Raw genomic sequence first — 16,070 nt, 5'->3', positions numbered from 1 at the left:
GGAAATGATCAGGAAACATATTCAGGAAATATTTGATTATCCGTGAGACGCTGGTATCGAATGCTAATGGAATTCATTGTTTTGCTTATTTATTTTTGTGACAATCGTATGTAAATTTTGATCACGCAGATCGCGAGTGTAGAGTGATGTTGGAATTGTCAGGCAAAGCAGGTGAGCGATTTATAGACGGTGTGACGGAATGATCGAATCTCGGTGAATAAACTCAGTGGAAAAGAAGAAGAAGAAGAAAGAGCACGTGCCATTGAAGAGGCGAGGGGCGAAGGGAGCCTGCAATGGTTGTGTAACCGGTGGATCGGATCGGTTCGTTGGGATCGGGTTAATTAATGCGTTTTAAGAAACGGCGTGTACACAAGGCGGTGGCAGGCATAAGTAGCTGGCGTACTACGTAAATGATATGCGTCATGTGCGCGAGACGACCTTGCGATGCGCGGATGCACACGTGGTGAATATATAGTAAGATTGTTGCTCGGAAGCTTACATTTGAGTTGAGCATACTTAAGTACCATTCGTTAACCACCGGCGCAGAGTTAAGTAGGTACTACAGGACCTTAGAGCGCATCAAGGAAACAAACAGAAGCGAGCTGCCGCGCGCGCGCGCAATATGAATTAAACATGTTGATTAATAATTAACAAGTTGCCCCGGCTTCTTGCGTATGCTTCGTGGGTATAAGCCATGGCACCCGGGGGCATTCGCATGGCCGATAGAGGACCATCAATCCATCCATCCATCCATCCATCCATCCATAACGATCTGCATGCGTGAGCTCATATCGTCCGCTTAGGACGTCACATGTGAAAGAATGAGCACCAAAATTACAATACGCGCATGCCGCGGTTCACCGACTTGCCGCCGGTTCGGATGCATGATGCATGTAGGTACACACAATATGCCGCGTCTATTTGAATTTAAACGGCTCATAGATTGCCCTAGGTCAGTTTCATTATCTGAAAAGCAAGAGTGAAACAGCGAATCGATCCTCCCGCCCATTAATAAACATGAATTCTTCCTCCTTTTACCTCTCCGCGTCCACAACACACGCCACGTCGTCCACAACGACGCCAAATGAATGAAATTAGCCATTATTCCATTAGTCGAGTCTCGGCACACTCGCACAACTGGTCACATGGGCGCGGGGCACGTGCCATGCCGCAACTGCAGATGCTGTTCTTCCTGCATGGCAGTGCACTGATCAAATATCTCCTTCGCTCATCTCCGCTCCACCTTCCTCTCGCCTTGGGTTTTGCATACTTTGTCGATTCATTCTGACGGGAAGAAAATAGCAATTAAGTGAGCCGGTGTATGACACGAAATTGATATTGATATTGATCTTCCAAAATGAATAATAATCAACAGATTTCTCTCCAAGCATGAATACCTCACTTTTTCGTTTTGGTTTTCTTGGATTCGTGAGTTTGCACCGATGGGGGTGGGCCGCGTATTTTCTCCATTGCGAAGTGTCGGAGTCCTGCTGTGGTATTACATAAACGCGAAGGAGTAATTAGTTTTGTGAGACTTGCGGAATAATTACGCGTGGGCGAAGCGGGACTTTCGGTGTCAGCGAGCCGCGGTCGAAATATACATGCCTACCTACTCCTCAAATGTAAATCACCCAGCTGAACACTTTGAAGTCAAAGTTATAACGTTGTAATTAGTCAAACGAGTACAAAACATTTGTCGCCGTTGTACAGCTATTGCGTGTCCGTTTTATATATCATACGCACGGTACTTTTAACCAACAACCAACCGCTCGACGCATTTTCACTCGAGAAAAATTAAAAGCTCTTCAACGAGTCTTCGGTACGATGGGTTTCACATCGGCGTGTAGAATATTCCGCTTTGACCCCCGTGTCGAGCCGCGATCGGAATACGGCAAGAGAAAAAAGAGAAAGAAGAAAAAAAACAGTCATAGAGATTAAAGAAAAAGGTTTGGCGGTTTTACCGCATCCTCACCCGACGCGCTTTGGAACGTTATACCCAAAGCTTAACTTACCTTGAGCTCGGTGCTCCGGTGCTTCGTTACGGTTTCGTCATAGTGTGATATTCTGGCGGGTAAAGGGCTCTGAGACAGGGGACCGTGAAGTTACGGCTTTACGGATTAATTAGCGATAAGGTTTCTAATGAGCGGCAGGTGCCGAAGTGCCCGTTGCACCGTGCGTTTGGTGAGAGGTGAGAGGCGACGCGGATGGCTTCTCCTGGACATCGTCATCCTGCAGGTCCCACCTTAAGTCGAACCTCATCGAAGACTCCCGGCACTCTGTGGCCGCGGTTCGCGACGCCATTTCGCGCTCTCTACGTGGCTCGAATCTTCATCAATATCACGCGGCATGCTGTAGAGCCGAAAAGATATCGCGAAGCGTCGAGACGCTCGCCTCCCGCACGAGTCACGTACCCCAATCCACGCGGAGACACGTGAGCAAGGTGTGACGCTACGAAACGATGTCATCGGACTCGAACGAGGAATGCGCTTCGCCGTTTGCCGCACCCATTGTTCAATCCATCTGGCACAGCGCGTCCGTCTCCGACTCGATTCTCTCGCATCGGCAACGACAAAAAGACGAAAATCTCCCGCGGCCCAAATGATCTCTATCGGTCCTTGGCCGCGAAAGTGGGGCCCCATTTTCATAGCCCGAGAAATTTCTGTTACGTTTTTATTTTTGCTCTCCCGTCAATCGGGAGAATTAACGACGCTGGCATTGGTGCACTGTGACCTTATTTTCATCGCTGATATACGCACCTTGAATGCAAAACTAACGAGCATCGACGCGAAATGAAACGCGTAGGTACGATCTTAAAAGTTCGCAACGCAGATTATAAACTTACAGGATATAGTAAATTTGTTTATTATTGCGTTTTTCTTGAAAAGTAAAGGATATAACATTTTAGAAAACTCATAGGAGGAAGGAAAGAAATCGTTAATTTATTACTTTTCAATATTTTCTAGTATCGCTGAATAGAGTGTCATCAGGTTTTTAATACAATAATTATTTAGGTGCTCAAGGATGTAGAATAGCTCTAAGTTTTCATCAATTAAAGGTACATAATAAGAATTCTCTCGTTTTATGTACAAAATTTTCACCCGCGTCAGCGTCAAAACTTGGAAGTGTCAATATTTTGAATGGCCGATATATCGAAATTTCAAACATGCGAAATTAAAATAACAAAAGACGAATTGTTCGAAATTTTGGTATTCGAAAGTGTGACTGATTAGAATGACTGCTAATCCGTAATACTTTGATAAATCAAGATTTCAAACAATTCATCTTTCATCATTTTTATTTCCACATCCCTTTCAAGTTTTGACCCCCACCCTTTCAAATTCTGAAAAGAAATGAAAAATATCCCCGAATTTTCCTAATCGATTGCCTTACAGAATATATATGCTCGACTTAGGTGCACAGCTGCCATTCTTCTGATTCTTGGTATCCGTTGCGGAGGTGGACTCGATTGGAAATTGAATCCAGACATGGAATCCGACTGCGATGATTGTCAACCGGTTAGTCCGGCTCTTGCAATCGCGTAAAGATTGATCGTGGAATAGGTGTCAACTCGTTACGGCTTGGACTTTCGGACTTCTTTGAGTCGGGTTGACCACCGACTGCCTTCCGGTTAGCCGCGCTTTACGGTTCGCGGGTCTTATTATCGCGGTAACGCAATTAAAGGAGAGGAAGCCTAGAAATTAGCTCGTGTAAATATAGACTGCCCAAACTTATACCGTATATATATGTAAGGTATATTACGGAGAATAAAGAAACAGGCGGCACCAGCCGGCCGAGCCGAGCTTAAGGGTGGCGAACGCACCGAGCCAGGCGAGAGCTGGGTGGAAGAGGGCAGAGAGAAAGAAGAGTGGAGGCTCCTGAATATGCATGCCCCGAAGGGGACCCGCCGTCGTGCGACTGCCCGAGATAAGAGTCGACTTATTTTTCCTGCCTTTTATTTCACTCCATCCTTATTTTATTTTGGCGCTAACTGCTGCCCACTCGAGTCCCCGCCGGAGATGGTCCCGTTCCTTAACTTCCTCCTTCCCTTTCCCCTACTGCAGTCGCTTCCTCCTTTTCAACGGTATTGTTTTCACCGGCGCCAGATGTATAATTCTCGGACCTGTTTTTCCTCCCTGGGATCCTGAAGGATACCTATTCTATCACATCAAATGCTGATTTGTTATGCTTATAAATTAAGATTTGAAAGCGACGTATCGAAGCTGATCGATGGCTGGAAATTTTAACTTTTTCTCGGATAACGGAGAGCGTGGTGTGGCTGCTGTATCGCATTTTTGTATATTACAGATGCTTCTGTACTGCAGGGACATACCGAGGCATAACAACAAACGCGATGTCGACAAGAATTTTATGACTTCTTATTCTCGAGTCTGAAGTAGAGAGCTTTTCAGCGCTTGCTAATCAGATTAAAGAAATTTGTGAGCTTATATTCGTGGCGGTGCTGAGCTACGGCCGGAAAGTCGTTGGGCGCTTAATTTTTTGAGGACCGCGAACGAGATACTAACGCCGTTCCGGGGGATTTTGAGCAAACGGCAATTCACGCGGCTCAACGAAACAATTAAATTAATGCGGCAAGTATATACCGGCTACGGCGAAACGGGAAATAGAAGCCCCGGTTACTACCCTGCTCTCGACTCCTCCCGAGCATCGCTGCAGCCTTTACAATTAAGCCCCATAAAAATGTAAGTTGTCTCCCCCGTCCGGTCGCTACTCAACGCCAATGAATATTTTTATCCACCCGGCCATTACTGCGGCCTCCGCCTGCCTCCAGTGTTCAAAGGGTCTCGAAAACCTCGACCTGCGATTTAGTGCATAATGTATACACTCAACGAGTGATCCTTGCATCTTTTGCCAAAGCAATTTTGGCCCCCGGTACCTTCGAGGGACCTCAGAATTCTGATAGTAATTAACAAAAACCTTCAGTATGCAGATCAGGGTGTCAGGGAATGAAGTTAAACTTATCTTTTCTACCTTTATTCGCTGATTATCCTCATTGGTTGAAAGCTACAATATCGGAAGTTGGAAATATTAACTTACAAAGTGCCTTACAGATCAGTAGACTTTCGTTTATAATGAGTTTTCTTTGTCTGTATGTGTTACAAAGGTTTGAATAATCGTCACATAATCCTACGAAAAAGTGTGTATAAATGTACGCTTTGAATCTTTCCGTAAATGGTTAGCCTAAATGAACTTCTTACAACGTTTCTTCCTTTATGTGTGCTTCTCAAACAATACTTACAGCCAATAAGCTGTATATGTACAGTTGATTATACACAAAAATGAAGTAACTAATTCTCATTCCATTTCCTTGAGGTAGATCAAGTTTTCTGTACAATTAAAGTTCATCTCGATAAACTGCCTCACTGCGTGGAGAGAATTAAAGAAACGAAAAACCGAAAACCGTGGCCGAACAAACGGCATGAGCAGGCAACGGGAAGGGGGATTTTATGAGCGTTACTTGTCAGAACGTGTCGCTAGGAGCTGCGGGCTACTGCGAACTGGTATTATCGGTTCTCCAGGACGTTACGGACTCCTATCCGCTGCGCTATGGGCCCCATACGCGGTCCCACAACAAACAGACGTGCCTACTTCCTTTTCCCGCGGTGTCCACCGATGAAAAAATCATGAATATGCATCAGCCGAGGTACGGGACGCCCTGCGTGCACCGGTGTGCTGGCACATCGTGGCAGTCCCTGTATTCGTGCGCACTTGCGATTGTGTTTCACGTGGATATACCGGCGTACACGCGGCTCGTATCTACGCAATAAGGGACTAGATTATCGTTGTCCCGGTTATTTCGATTTCAGTTGGCTTCTGTGAGCCCACCGCCTCATGCTAATGACGAATGCTAAAGTTACGATACGTAGCCCATACTTGAGCGGTTCGTAACTTTCGACTGGTTAGACGATTGTGTTCTCCAGGTTGGTTACTGGCCGACATCGTGAGTTTGAAATTTAAAAAAAAGACGCAGCGTTGCGCCGGTCTCCGGGACCGATCCTCCTGGTCGACGAACTGAGCCTGCACACCCGGGTCGCAACAGGAAGGAAACGTGAAATGAAATACACGCCGGTAACTCGGCAGGCCGTCAGGCTGTAGGGTGGAACTCGAAGTGGAAGTAGAGCTCGGCTTGGAACCAGGTCTGGAACCGCGGCTGGACGGTAGTCCGGTCAGAAAGATACATATTTTTAAATATTTTAGTCACGGTTCGCAATTGCCCCGTCACGCAGCCTTCCCACCCACTAGCATGGCATCGGGACTGGATGGCGTTCCTACGACCGAACACACCTACCACCAACTTCCACGGGTTGTAGCTGCCTGCGTGCCGCGGACCGACTTTCGTACACCGCGCTTAATGCCCGGCTGAAAGGATGAAACGCGAACAACTCCACCGGGAAATGTAACAGCCCGCAACTGGGTACACGCACCAGCTACTCTTACAGTCTCGGAGATATGCCTCTGCTCAGCTACGCGCTCGTTTCGTACCTTCAAATTTATTTATCTACAGACGACGAAGGCCTACGCGATAACCTATACGTTGGGATTAAACAGAGCACGAATTACTGTGCTCAGTTGAGGGGGAGAGGGGATAGAGCCTGCAGGATGGTCTAAGATCATACCTATGTATAACAGTATTTGTTTTTTTTTTTCTTTTTTTTTTTTGAAGAAAATGGAAACACTTGGAGCAATTTGAGTTCAAGGGCTTTATTAATTACAGTTTCAAGAACATTGGAGAATTTTTTTTATCGGAATTAGTAATGAAATTGTGGCATGGCGCATATAGGTAGCGAACGATTCCAAACTCGAGGGCCTTTGTGGTGGTGCATCTCCTGACGTCACTGTCCAACTTGTAACAGATAGTAAAATATTCTTTAGGTAAAAACATTTTTTTGGGTTAGTTATGTCGTAGCCCAAATGTTAAAAGACAAGCTTTTTCAAATATATGTACGATTATGAACAAAAAATTTCATCTTTCGATCGTGAAATAGATGAAAAACAAATTTGGAAATTCAAAAATCTAGCCACAAGGTTGAATCGATTAAAAAGTTTTAAAGATTTTGCCAAAATTTCAAGTTGATTGGATAAAAGTTGGAGTACCTACTCAACTACGCTGAATCGATGCATGTGTTATAGTTTTGGAAGAAGGCTGTAAAGTCATTGTAGTGTTATTTTATCAGTCTAACGATATGAAATTTGACTCTTGGACATTTTCGAGATTCGTTGTACCTAATTTTGCGATAGGACAATAAACCAAACGCAACTATTCATTATTTGTACCGAAGATTTAGGTGCTTCTGAAACGAAATGATCCAAGTCTTTCCTATGCCGAGTAAATATTAAAAACATATACTAAGTCTTGAATCTTTGGCATAAAAGTGTTCCTTCGAATGCCGTTGGCCAGTATATAGAATATATACAACATTCGAAAAGCAGGTGATCGGAGCTTATTGTTAGAGGATACGCGAAGGCTCGGTGTCTGACCCTTCGGCTTTGGTGAGGGGCTATTACTTTCCACAGTAATACAGTAAGAATTACAACCGTGAGTAAGATAACGCATCTGCTGCGTCCGTCGTCTCAATTTAATGCTAGCGATACCGGACGTCCTGGGGCTGCCATATTGCCCGCGAAACTGTTACTCCGAGCTTGTAGCAAACTTCGGCGGTGCGTCCAGGACGGCCAGACCCTCCTGGGTCCTTCTCCAGGAGACATACCCGCCATTCTTTTGTCTTGCCGCTCTGGTGGGTTTCTGTAAGCCGCAACCCACACCAATTAGTTGATATATATACCCGATGCCTCTGTGCTGGAGTTTTCAAACCACCGCTGCGAATCGCCACGGAGCCGTCGTACTGTTGCGCGTCTTCTGCCACGTTTATTGCCTCGCCCGTACATTTCCTTGTTGCTATAATTACACGCGCGGGCTTATCTCTACTTCTCGTCTACCACGTCGTGGCCACCTAGGTACATTCGTTAAAAACTCACGCCGTCTGTAATCCGACGTACAAGACGAGTCGTATACGCACACCTTGGACGTATAATCGTACACGCGGCGCGATGACTTCCTCGAAATCTCTGTATTTCAACACCTAATTCTTGACCAGGAAGCTTACGCTCGCGATTTTCATTTCTGATAGTTGAGTCGAAGCCAAAACGCGGAAGAAGTTTATACCTAACTCCGTGAACCGAGAATGATTTGTGTGAAATAATGTTCATTCGTCTTTGCTGCGATTAGTTAATTTTTTTTTTTTTTTTAATAATTCGTCACGACCGATTCACAGTCGTTAAAGATTGGACGGAGATCGGTGTGGTGTTCAAGAAAAACCTCAACCTTGAACCCGTTTCGAATGAAATTAAAAAACGTGCCAAGGTCATGGCATGATGCAGAACAGTCTCCCCTATTATTTCCATACGGAATATTTTGGCTTCATATCGCGGTTCGTTAGCGCCTCCGCAGCTCGGCCTGACAGTGGGAGAAGAAGGAGTATCGAAAACATGCGGATAATACAGTATCTATAGGTAAGATTTGTCCTCGGTCGACTTGCGATGGGGATAGAGATTGCGGCGAGCTTTGAGCGACACTGCGATTTGACGAGATGACGTGTCATTACGACGAGGGGTGTTTCGGGGAGGTTAGGGGTAGTATTAGCGTAACGCTTTGGAAACGAAATCCCGGAAGCCTCGCGCGGGAAGTCAGCATGGTTGGAAAAATGCCTCGGTCTTTGCGCATACATTTCCATACATCAGCTCGAGACTTAGGGTACAAAGAGCGAGCGAGCGAACAGGCGAACCAGTTGAGGAGCGAAGCAAGGGGGCAGAACGGAATAAATCCAACTAATTAGACGAGGAAAAACCGCGGATTAATTACCCGTCGCCTCTGACGTGCCTCCGGCGGCCCTTCGTGGCTCGTCCGTTTGCCGAGGCGAAAACAATTTTTCACTCCGGAGCTTTCGAGTTTGCTCTGGTTTGAGATCTCGGCGCTGCGCTGAGAGGTCGGAGAAGACGGAGCGCGGATCTTCTACTCGAATGAAAAGGAGGATGAGATGACGAGGCGAGAGTCTAGATCGAAGGTGCGTGTGCAGCTCCTGTCGCTGATGTAAAATTTCATTGCAAATTTTCTAGGCAGCTATAGCAGACTGAGTTACGAGTCAGGCAGAGAGATCCTGGGACCACAAGTTGACTCACTTGTGTAGACGACAGTCGGTGCAGCCGTGATCGCGGGGAAAGAGGAGGACGATTGTCCCTTTCTTTGACAAAGCGCTGATCTCGTTCGAATAAAACAAGTGGGTTCACACTCTTCTAAGGTAAATACTAAAATGCTAGAGCGAGATCGGCCGGGCGTGTGACACGCGGATAGTCGGAGGAGGCCTCCATCGGAAGCGGAGAAGGACCTGAACCGAAAGAGAAGCCGAACGAGAGATGAGATGAGATGAGGATGAGAGGAGGGAGGGGGAGGGCGGGAGATCTCCCGAGTGTTTGCGCGACTCTCGAAAGCTCTTTGGCTCTGCGGGGGATGGAACGAAAGCCTGGATGGAGAAAGGCCGGCTAAAATGCAGATTTCGCGCGACTCTCGAGTTCTGAAAGCGTCGCCCTGAACCCGCCCCCTCCTCTTTGGCCCCCCGGCCCGTAACCTCGGTGCCGCGTCATCTCACCGTAGCCGGGGATTTACTTAGTGCGACTTATTTTATGCCCGAGACCCACTCGAGCGGCCCTCTTCTTCCATCGGATATTTCTTCCTCCGTTGGTGACGTCGTTTCGACGCCTCGATCTGCATCGTCGTTACAGGCTTCTAAGATAGAATGCAGCGTACTAATTTCTTGGCTCGAGTTCGTCGTCTTCGATACTGACTATGAGTCGCCTCATTTCAGTAATGAAAAACTCTCGAGAATGAAGACATCGAGCAAGAATGATATGAACCTGTCGCGTGATTCTTTGATAGTTTACAGTTCTGTTCATCCCTTGTTCAAAATCACTCAATTCTTCTGGGTCAATGTTATAGGTTCGAGTGAAATTTAAATCGTGTTACAGAAGCACGGAGCGAAGAGAAGCAAAATAAATTGTTTGATGTGAAGAAACATGGAGGATTATTCTCGGTGTTTGAGAAAGTGCCGGGGTGCAGTTAATTTATCGACTCGCGGTTAAACGATCTGCATGATTTATGCAAGTAGATTCGGGGTTGGAGTAAAAATAATTCTAAATAAAATTCCGAGGCCGCGATATTATTCCGTTTAAGTTTATACCAGCTCTTGCAATTATTCTAACGAGTTTGCCAAGTTGTATGTACGTGGATAATATGGGTGTACGTATATTTGTATAATACATACTTGGAGTAGATACTCGTAAGTTTTTCAAAATTAACGATATACAGTTGGAAAAATTTGTGATACGCATACGCATCCCGTCCTTGGCACGAGTAAATCAAGATTGAAATTCGATGCGTCGTATCAAGGTTTTCGAAAACCGATGCAAAACAGTTTTATCTGCGCACGGTGTTTTTGCAATTGGAAAAGAATCGCAGATAGACGAGCCCTACCCACCCGTTCGTCGGATCAAGTCGAATTTCTTCGAGATAAGGTAAAGATAAGGCAAACGAAGATGAAAAAAGGAAAAGCAAAAAAACAGCAGGAATCCGGTATACATCGCGCTCCGGTATCTGACCCGTCCAATAATTCACTTTATGGAAATACAAGGGGCAGCATATTTTCTCTAAAATTTTTGCGCACGGGGGTGGCTCTCAGACCTAATAAATCAAACTGACCGGAGGCTGACCGCCCCGACAGCCCCGCAGGACCTTAGCATACAGACAGCGGGCGTTTTACTCCGCAAAGGCAGCGAGGACGCGCCTATCTCGGAAAAGTTGTATCGTTTCCCGTGGGTGGAAGTCGCCGACGGCGCCTTAGCCGAGGCGGTTGGCCTGCGGGGGTTGGGGGTGGTCTACAGGGTGAGGGTTCGGGGGTGGCGTGGTATAAGTCTGTTGTTTTATAAGGGTAGCGTGGGCCTGACTGGATAAAAATTATGGAATATGTTGCATATAAAGTAAGTGAAAAACAGACGGAGATGATGAATTGCTGTAAGAACAAGGAAAGTAGGAAGATAACGGCGAGAAGCATCAATCACGTCGTTGGGACGGGCGTCGACGGAGCGCGACGGAGGCGTCGAGGAGCGTCGCGACGTCCGCGAAAACTTCCACGAGACGTACGGAGCATCCAGGTGCGGTGACTCGAGTCGGGCCGATTCTTCCCCGCGGAATCCCCGCGCAATATGTCTCCGTTAATTCGTTATCCCCGAGGCATCTCACCCCGGGCATATAATCCACGCTCGTCCGACGGCGTGACGGTTAAGTCACGTCGTGACACCGACTTCCCCGGTCGCAGCACTCGTGCCCGTCGAATCGAACAACTGACGTGCGTCTTTTCCTCCTTGGCACGGTGGCCGCGGTTCTTTAGATCGTATCGCTGCGGTCACGGCTCTTATCTCCGTTGCACTAACACACTTTTAACTACCGGGCGACTCCTCGCCGCGCCGGTTTCCCCGGAGAAGGACGCCGGGCTTCTTCCAGCACCGCGACGTCGAGGGTGCCGTCGGCTGGCTTATCCGAGTCTCTCGACGACAGGCACCTGCCGCGCAAGGTGTGCGGCCAGAGTCCTCCTCCTCAGGGCCTGAGCGTTGAAACTAACGGTTCAAATTACCACTCGGCTTACCTAAATATCGTTTATACATGCCAGCTTGGAGCAGCGATACATCGCGGTGTCGAAATTTGAGTACAATCCTTATTCTGCTAAAGCACGAGCCTTGTTCGTGTTGCTGTGCTTCGATTGTACGGATGTTCTTCGGAGAAATTTGACGAAGAAACATTTCTGCAGAGAGGAAATGGAAGAGGAGGAAACGCGGCGTGGCAAGCGAGTTTGGCGCAGGTGAAGGCGATCGCAGGTGGGCCAAGTGCTGACCTCGCGTCGACCGCGGTAATCAGAGAGATCGAGAGATGCGAGGAACGCATTCGGCACCCGACACACCGACATCGGGCAGCTGCACTTTACCACCGGATAAATACACGGAAAGATGACCACCGGATAGCCATGCTACATGTACACGGCCGGCCTTCTTTCACTTATCCTTAGCCCTGTGCAATATTTCTCCTTCACGCCGGTCGTTAAAGTCTCAACGTATTTATACTGACGTGAAAAATTTTACCGGACTCGGAAATTACGGTGGAGTCATTCACACGGTATGTAGAGGGATGCCAGTTATGGGTTACTTGGAGGGAAGTGAAACAATTATCCAAATTGCAGTAGAACATCATTCTAACTCGACCTTTATTGACAGGGTAATACTTTTGAAAACGCTGAAGTACACAGATCGCTTTTATTCAGTATCTATAATTTTGTTATAATTTTACCCAATCTCACTTAAGGCTAGATTTTATTGTAGCGTAGCATTTCGCAAGCTCTATCGAAAATCAATTGGCTAAGAATATGACTGTTTTAATTAGATATTACTTGGATAGGGACACATAAATTTCTGTATTTTATAGTATCGAATATAAGCTTGAAACAGTTGAAATCGTTGTATCGGAAAACCAGTCAAGGAAAGTCATTGAAAAAATTTAAAAAAATTATCAACGTGACACTGTTTCCGATACGCATATTTCGCTTTGGAGAACTAAGCTATTTAAAACTTTGAAAAGCTCCCATTACTCTGTGTGAAAGAAGAATTGGATATGAAGGTAAAAGTTGAATAGAAGTACGAAAGTCGCGCCGAATCGATTGTTAAGCCTGGAATCCAGAAACTTCAAGATTTCGCCGTGAGTCCTCTGGCGCACTAAGACGTGGAGGATAAGCTGCTGGGCTCAGCTCGCAAGCTCGCCTCGAAAGGATTCCTGCCTTGCCTTCGGAGGTTCAGCCTTCGAGGCGTCCGGCGCATGCCCAGATAAAGCTCTAGATAGGGGTCGTCGCAAAGCGGCGCGACGTACCATGGAAGCTGAAAGTTTGGATGGAAAGTTCGGCCGAGCTTTAGGCGGTGCAGGGATCGTCGGCAACTTCCGGCAGCTGGGCTCTCCGTTCCCCGGAACTACAGTTCCGGCGAGACTCGATAGATACCATCCTTACCGGCGCGTTTTACGCTTTTTGTCACGTACGTCTCACGCCGTCGTACCTTCGCCTTCGCACAGCCCTGACTGCCCGCTACGTGAGGAGCACCTCGCACCCCGCCTCGCCGTATGCCGGCGTCATACCAATTAATCGGCTGCGATCCCTATCGCCCCTACACCGTGTCCGGGGCCTTTTCACGGGTCCGGGCCCCAGCCACGCTCGCCGGCAGTTGTTTCTCTATCGTCCGAACCATCGTCCGCAGAAGGGAGGCGGTGCTCTTGCTCCCACTGTCGCGCTATGGGAAACCCTGACGAGAATACAACCGTTGCGACAGGGCTGCAGGCTGTACCGTCATCGTCATGAGAATTCACTTCTACCTTATTATAGATATATATATATATATATATATATATATATATATGTATATATACATACGAGTGTATAGTCCGATCTGGGTCAATGCTGCGGTTGTGTACCTCTCGCTGGAGGACCTATACGCAATTGTCGCGCTACCGGGAACATCGTCAGCCGCTTGTCGAGCCGTCAGAATCTCATCAGTGAACCTCCTGTAACTACGTCGGTAACCGGAACAGCGTTTCGCGTTGAGAAGGAGAATCATTTTAGATTAAAACGCCTGTTGCCCATCTTCACAGCTCACTGTAACATATAATGCATACATCTTGTTTTTAATGGAAATAAAATAGTAGGGGGTGCAGTTTTCCGCGGGTGAAAGGTCGCGGCGTTGCGACGCGGGGGGACGGGAGAAACGCCGGTACACTGCAGACGAGCGCGCGTAGCGAGGAGTGATTGATTTTTGTCGCGGCTTTGGTTGTCGGTACATCAGCGAGATTCCACGGTACGTGGGTGTGCGTGTTTGGCAGACCGCACCGTGACAAAGGCGTCGCGACGCCGCGGACCGATTGGCGGTTACCGTCCCCGGGGGGCGGTGCCGATCATCGTCGGACCGCGCGATGCGCCGTCTCGATTTTAACCACTGCGCTGCGCCGGCGAAGTTTCGGTTTCAAGTTTTACTCGTTACAGCACATGGATCATGCATGATGCATCAATTAGCGAAACGAGATCGCACCGGAAATCGCCTGACGAGTGTGCAACGGGAAGTTGAAAACAGGTCGCAAGTAAGGGTGACTGGATCGGTCGAAATTGGACAGCGATCTGCGATCGCATCACCGAGATAGAACTTCGCTTCGCGTATACATAATACCTGTTGTGATGGGGATCGCTCGCAGAAAAAATATCAAGATCAAATTATATTTTTTTCTCTCGTGAACTCCTCTTCAAGATTCTATCTCACAATCGGTTCTCGTAATTCGATCTAAATCGGAGGATTGATGACCTAAAAAGGTGACGGAAGAAAGGGAAATTTACTTGATAAGGGCCGATAAATCATGGCCGAAACGAAGTGATAATAGCCGTGCATATTCGGACTGAGAGACACGCACATTGCGGATAGACGTACCTAGGGTTGGTAGGTATATGTATACATTGTACAATATCGAGAGAGCGCAGCGCGTTTCGCCGAGGGAATGGCGCTGCTGGGGTGGAGAGGGGGCGGAAATACGGCGAGGGGAGGGGGAGCAGCTAGAGGCGGGGGGGTTGCCACTTGGCACTTGGCACTTGGCACTTACCTCCCACTACCCGTCGCCCCGGGATAGCGACGTGCTGGAGGAGAAGAGACCAAGAGCAAGAGCAAGAGCAAGAGCAAGAGCAGCGGAGCGTCAACGCGAGAGGAATGGCGTGGAGCGACGGGAGAGGAGAGGAGAGAGGACCTGGAGGAAGCCGTGGGAGGGACCAATGGACATGCGCGGGTGTGCCGCGACACCACGGCGACCTTCTGGCCACCTCCAGAAACAAAATGGCTACCTGTACTCGAAAGCTCACCGTCAGATGGCACCAGCACCTTCCGAAGCCGCTCGCTGGACGTATTTGCAAGAGTTTCGTGGTTTTACAACCCAAGCAGCTTTGCGAGAACTCGAATCTTTCAACAACGAGACCTACTGCAGGAGAGAGAATATTTTTTCATACAATATAATTATATCCATCGGATCGAATGGGGAATCGAGTGCCTGACTGTTTTCTTTCTTCTTCTGTCTTTAAAGGGGAAACTTCGATCGCGGAATTAATTTGTAGGAAATTCAGGTGCTGTATGCGATTATTCAGAAATCTATTCAGCGGATGACTGACCTTATGGTGAGGTTTAAAGTACACGGGGAAAGTTACGAAGCGTACTCTCCTGCAAAGACCGACGGGACCGTAAAAAGTTTTCTTCACGGTTTCGCAATTTGACTGTTATTTTTACCGCCTCGTTTCCTCGTCGTTTAGGAGGATCCGTAGGCATGCCTTATACGCACATGCTGCCTACCTGTATACCCATACACATGGTGATCGTGTATACGGCATTCGCCCGCACCAGGGACTCGATAATAAATACGCCACAAAATTCCTGGTTTATGCCCGGTTTACGGTTTGTTGCTGTTATCGGTCGCTCGTTTCATTCACCGTGCAACACGGCCGAGCACCGAGTTCGACCCCGCAAATACCGCGGAGCTCGAGTAGAAAAATCATTTCTACAAAGCATTCAGAAATATGATTTTCCAAACAGGTTATCCGACGGAGTAGTAACGGACCGTCTAGTCAGGCCAAATTCGTATCCGCGCTTCGCCGCATCCTCAGTCAGCTATAAAAATTCGTATATCATATTATAAGTATGAAGCTGTACGTGCGACGTAAAATATTATTATAACACTGGTTGAGAATATATGTGAAATCCCTATACTCTTCCGCAGAGTATATAAGATTAAATCGCTGGCATACGGAAATCTCTTTAGGTTATATACAGTACAGAGTGATCACGTTGCACTGGGAATAAAATATTGCTGCAGCTCGCATCTGTGGCTAAAGATAGGTAGAATTTATGTTTCGAAAATACGTATTAGGTATGGAATTTTTTCTTAT

General features: G+C 47.3%; 1 long non-coding RNA gene across 1 annotated transcript in view; it reads right to left on the bottom strand.

Moving 5' to 3' along the window:
- LOC124416668 overlaps positions 1-16,070 on the bottom strand; it is a 53,858-nt gene continuing 37,788 nt past the window's right edge. The window contains exon 3 of the long non-coding RNA XR_006930799.1: positions 1-63. This is a non-coding gene — a long non-coding RNA (uncharacterized LOC124416668). The remainder of the gene's footprint in view (positions 64-16,070) is intronic.

This window comes from Diprion similis, chromosome 2 (assembly GCF_021155765.1).
Source record: "Diprion similis isolate iyDipSimi1 chromosome 2, iyDipSimi1.1, whole genome shotgun sequence".
NCBI lineage: Eukaryota > Metazoa > Arthropoda > Insecta > Hymenoptera > Diprionidae > Diprion > Diprion similis.
The sequence above is the reverse complement of the archived record's forward strand: the minus strand, read 5'-3'. Positions and strand labels throughout refer to the sequence as shown.